This window comes from Cornus florida, unplaced genomic scaffold (genome assembly GCF_030987335.1).
Source record: "Cornus florida cultivar Cherokee Brave unplaced genomic scaffold, ASM3098733v1 CherokeeBrave_3.0.0_Hap2_Chr07, whole genome shotgun sequence".
Classification (NCBI taxonomy): Eukaryota; Viridiplantae; Streptophyta; class Magnoliopsida; order Cornales; family Cornaceae; genus Cornus; species Cornus florida.
Genome location: NW_026775577.1, coordinates 57,364,021 through 57,370,061, shown reverse-complemented (window position 1 = coordinate 57,370,061; position 6,041 = coordinate 57,364,021). Strand labels below are relative to the sequence as shown.

Below are 6,041 nucleotides of genomic sequence, written 5' to 3'. Positions count from 1 at the left end.
GATGATAAAATATGTTATACTAATGTACGTTAAAAAATTCAGTTGACTTGTAACAAATAAACTGTTATTTGTGATTCATTATTTTAATATAAATATTTTTTTTTGTAAACCAAGTATGCAATATAAACTGTTGAAAATTGATCCATAACTTTGAATCTATCATTTTCAGATTGATTAAAATTAGGCTTATATTTTGTACCGATAATAGTACTATTGTTATAAACAAGCCAAGTGAGAGCGAGTTTTCCAGTCCATCAGTGTACGAGTGCGCCAAACATTAACTAATTGGTTTAAAGGGTAAACCAACACGAAAAATGACCATAGGGGATGATAAAAAAAAAAAAATTAAGTTAGGACACGTCTGGATTGGGCCTCAAATTTTAAAGGCGTCAAATTTAGAGGCCTATAGGGCAAAAAAAAAAAAAAAAAAAAAAAAAAAAAGGGGTTAGGGCAAGTTTCAGACGACACAATCTGCTTCGACACTCCGCAGGGCTGTCGCCTCAGGTGATTAGGTATGTTCATCCTCTCTCTCTGTCTTCTCTCTCCTTTTGCATGAATCGATCTTTTTTATGTGTTTCTTTCTTTCGTTCATCTCATCATTTGATTTGTTTGATTCGGGCCTTTACCTTTGTTCCAATAGTGAAAAGTAGCTTCCAAACTAGGGTTTTTTTTGTGTGTGTGTGTCACTGTGTGATGGCTATCAAAAGCTGAATGAATATATTATGGTTCTCTTAGTATTTTAATAGATGTGTGCCTTTCTACATGTGTCTTTCATGGCGATCGAGTCCATAATCTATGGCAGGTACTTTTTTTTTATTTTTTTTTTTTCCTCTCCCTAATTCCACTCCAATCTCACAAGAGCAGCAATCATACCCCTTTTCCTCATAAGTTTTTGCATTTTCACATTCAATCCTACGAAAATTAAGGATCCCTTCTAGTGGGTTGAGCCTTTGAGGTAATAATGAACTTTTTCGATCTCTAAATTATGCTCATACTTAAAAGTGCCAAATTAAGGGTTTTTTAATATTTTATTTTTATATGAAGATACATGCCACCATTGTTGATGTTATTTGAAGTTGGCTGAGCTAGAATTTCAGTTAATAATACTGTCAAAGCACTTGCCATCAGAATGTACAAACACATGGAAATCAAGAGCAGGCTTTAATAAAACAAAAGTTAATGGTTTTTTCTATGAATTTGCACAGGTCTTCTGTAGCAATGATCAATCAGTCACTGCTACTAAAGTTGATTCCTCATCCTGAGATCAAGAAAGGGGTAATTGGCTCCCAAAAAACACACACACAAAGTGTAGTTAATATAAAGAGTGAAAGGCAAAACTATATATGATAGTGGATGCCACCTATAACCTAAAAGTCCCACTACTTCTCCAGCACTACAAGTTCAGCCTCCTATATATATAGTCACCTCATCTCAACATATTTTTGTCATCTGTAGTCATCAAATTTTAGCAGCTATATAAACAACGAATGTAAAAAAGAAGCCGCAGTTTTCTGTTCCCCATTCCCACTTTTGGACTGTATTTTGGATACTCTGTTTTGTCTTCTCTCCTCTCCTCCAGATTCTAGTGAAAACTCCAGCCAGGAGATCATTCGACCAAACCGTTTGATTTTTGATTTTATTTATTTATTTATTATATTTATTGTATGATCGGCAATGCTTAGTTATTATTGTTTCTGTTTGATTCTCCTTCCGTTTTATGTTAATTGTGATCTTCTTTCACATGCTAGCAGGACACTCTTCTTAGGATCTCGTGAGGTTATTTGCCTTGAACTTGAATCAAATCATTGCATATTGAGGTAATATATATTTTCTTTAAACAAAGCAAATTATTATTATTATTTTTTTTAAGTCTAGTTTTATGTTGATTATGGTTCATGTGATTTAGATTTCAAGAGATTTCATTATGTCTGCAAGAAAATTTGAATTTGGGCATGAAAAAAGGAAAAAAAAGAAGTGAGAAGAAGAATTGATTCAATCTCAGAAAGGAGATAATCTTAAGTTTTTTAGGAGCAATACACAAATAGAGAGTTTAGTTGAAGATTCGGTGAATGAAGAACATATGAATGCGAATGCAAATGAAGAAAATCTCAATAAATATGAAGATTTAATGAATGAAGATCATAGGAAGTTAGTCAATGAACATGAAGATTTAATGAATGAAGATTATAGTTATTAGTTAGTTGTCTTATGCACAATGCACATGCGCACAATTAAATTAGCTGTAAAATTTGAAAACATCGTGTGAAAATTCCACTCTTATAATTTTTTTTGCGCATGTGGAAGTTCGCCTAAGACCTCTCAAAATATTTGGAATCTCAGAGCCGGCCCTGTGTAGAACAAACAATGAGAAAAAGTAATAGCCCATTGGAGTCACGCTGACAGGTAGGTTAGGCATCACACCTAGAGAAGGTCTTCCACCCTCATATTTTGTGAATCACTCCCAATGAAATTTCATACACTATTATTTATTCATTCATTCACTGATCAACCCCATCCCTTCCTTTTATAGGATTCTATTCATGCCTATTAGACTTAGGTGGATCTTAACTCATGACTTTTGAACTTTCTTCATAATTGAGGTCATCAATAAGTCTCACAACCTGTCAAATTCATAATTCATATCTTAATGGCATAAATAAAACCCAGTTTTCATTGCATCATGATGCCCACCAAGTTCATATACACTTTCAAAGATTGTTGCCATTGATCTCTATCACACACCGTTAATTTTAAAATAATAAGATAAGTTTGTGCATTGCATTGCGTACCTCTTTCCCAAGAACCTGGACTTGACTGTGACCACAAACAAATCCAAATGTTTTCACTCAAATTATATTTAAGTTGAAATATTATCTGGCAATTTGTGTATAGTATGATGTTAACTTTATTGTCCATAAATGTTGATACTTGAAACCTCACAGAACTACTTCATTGTATCTGGTGACCCACTTTCTGTTTATAAAAGATTACTGCCTATAAGATAAACTCAACCCTTCTAAATATTACACAAGAAAATGGGAAAAGGAAATCTTGAATTTAGCTTTTGGGTTAGACTATTTATATTAAAATTTCTCGTAATCTAGTTAACGAATGGGTTTAACTCAATTGTTGTCTTGCTTATAATATCTTTTAACTTAGTCAGTCCATGCTAGAGAAAGGTGGGCTTGGGCGAGCAAATAGTTTATTGAAGTTAGAGTTGAATTTTGAATGATATGCTGCAGGGGTTCTGGATATATGATGGAGGCTCAATCTTGTGAGAATGCTACTCCTGGCACCCGGGTTAAAGCTACATTTTTCCTTGCATCAGAAGCATAACCTGTTCATGCAAACAAAGGAATTCTTTCTGAGCAATTGGTTTCACTGAAGGAAGAGAGCATGAGCGTACTGAAGGACTTCATTACCAAACATAATGTTCCAAATGATGTCCCCGATGAACCAGAGGAAATCTCTTCAGAAGATGGTGGCGAAATCCTTGAAAAAGTTCATGTGAAGTTGAAGAAGCAGAAATAATTTAATTTCTTTTTCCTCATTTAAATTCCAGGAAATGTACTAGACTGCATAAAATTAAGGGTCAAGCATGTTACTCCATTAACAAACAATTTATAAGCTCTTTCCTTGCCATATTTTATTTTTATTCATTCCCAACAAGATGGCTGGGTAACAGACCGCTTCTTCCAAAGCACGCCCCATACGTTCCACTCGCAACAATCCAATTAGTTCTCCGGGTGAAAAAACATTAGACATTCCATCTTTGAAACCAAGACTTTTGATGAAACCAAGACTTTTGATGTTATTTGAAGTACAATAATTTTTATATGCCTATTATGGATCTGCACCTCCGGGATCGATATGTAAACTATAATAATTCGTGTTAAGCCATTAATCACAAATTTACATGAATCCCATATTTTAGAATTCATGATTTTCACATATCTATAATGTATAAATAAATACTAGTTAGATATAAATACCTCGATTCACGATATCAATTCTTGTTGAGATTAAGTTCAACGTCCAGATCCTTTGGCTATGAACTAATCTGCGACTCTGATCAACAGGCAAAGGTGGAAACTGGTTTCTCTCTTTTGGCCTTTTGCACACACAAAACTTTTACGTGTTGTTTTATTAATTGTACATAATTGATGGAGTATATGCACTTTTATAAAGGCCGAGAGAGGACCAGTTTTCCTTATAGTAAGAAATAAGAAAGGAAAACACTTCTCCAATAAGTAATTACCAAAAAGGTAATTATAAGTTGACAAAAAATAAATAATATTAATTGATATCTATTTACTTACCCACCAAGTAATATGTCACATGTCCAAATCATGTGGGTCACAATTAAATAAATAATCTTACATTCTCCCACTTGGCACATATGATAATTTCTGTAGTGGTTTAGTAAAATAGTCATTAATGTGCACCACAAATCAGATTAACTCATTAAATTGGTCATCATAAATATCATGGTAAATAAATTACCAATGCGAGTCATGGCGGTTATATATCCTTAAATGACACAGTCCATTCCATGTACCACAACACTAGTAATCTATTCAACATAGTCTATAAATGAGAAGTATCAATAATGATCTAACAATAATGTCTTTTCCAAGACTATTCCTATTACCACTTATTAAAGCAATACGTATATGTACATTAATTAATAGGAAATATCAGAAACACATTTAATCAGCGCAAAATGTCAAATATATATAAGCAATATTTAAGCAATCCACAATTAAAAAATAATCATCATTGACTACATTTAAGACCCATTCTTTCAACATGTTCCATAAATGTCTTGGATGGTAGTCTATTCATTAATGGATTGCAATCATAAGTTGTGTACTTATAATTTCAATTGACATTCGTTGTTTCTAAATATCTTCTTTGATGATAAAGTATTTCAACTTTAGAATACCTATCATTTTTCATACAAGAAGATCAACAATTGCAGCATAAATTTTCAGCAATCTGAAAACGGTACCCATAACTCCAAGTCCTGAAATAAATTCTGCAACCATAAATTATAGCCTTAAAGCATGCTACAAATTAAAATTTCCTAATAGACAAAGTAATCATAAATTACTTTGCACTTTTTCATAATATTGTTCCTCCAACCAAATCTTCTAGAACTCATTTAATATATGCTTTATGAGACAATTATAAAAACAAATCAATATGATCTATAATGAAATATTTCTATTCCTATCACATAGGATACCTCATCCATATATTTCATTTCAAAGTTCTTAGAGATAACTTTTAGTTTCATATAATAAACTAAGATTACTACTAACAAATAAAATATCATCAATATATAGAATCAGAAATATAAACTTACTCCCACTAACCTTCTAGTATATACATTGATCAACAGTGTTTTTCTTAAAACCAAAAGAAATAATGGTATCATTAAACTTAATATACCATTGTTAGGAAGCTTGTTTAAATCCATATATTGACATCTTAAGTTTACGGACCATGAATTCTTTACCCTATAATATGAAGTCTTCAAGTTGTTCCATATAGACTTCTTCTTATAAACTCCTATTCATAAAAATTGTATTCACATCCATTTGATGTAATTCTAAATCATAATAAGCTACTAATGCCATGATATTTTAAAACATTCCTTCTTAAATACTAGAGAGAAGGTTTCTTTATGATCTCTTCATTCATGACACTAATCCATTTAGTTAAATCATTACTGTTAATGGCTTGTGAATATGTAACCGGATCCGTATATATTTTACTATATATCAAAATCAGATTCTTACAAATATATCACATAGTCATTAGGAATAGCAGATCTCCTTTCTCTTTGAGATCGTCTTAATGTTATTCCTTATGATTCTTTTACAATCTATTCATTGGTGACAATCTCAATATAGAGTTGTTGATCATTTAATTATTCTTCGTTGTTATACGGTTCAACAACTGAAGAACAATTATTTCCTTATAAGTTATGGGTAAAGATATTTATACCCTAACTTCTGAAATGATCAAATTCTTAT

General features: G+C 31.9%; 1 long non-coding RNA gene across 1 annotated transcript; it reads left to right on the top strand.

Annotated features, from left to right (window-relative positions):
• The first annotated feature begins 299 nt into the window (after window positions 1–299).
• On the top strand, window positions 300–3,512 carry LOC132267234 (uncharacterized). Its single transcript, XR_009468937.1, has 3 exons — window positions 300–512; window positions 1,752–1,817; window positions 3,243–3,512. It is a non-coding gene; the product is annotated as an uncharacterized LOC132267234 (long non-coding RNA).
• Window positions 3,513–6,041: the final 2,529 nt, after the last annotated feature.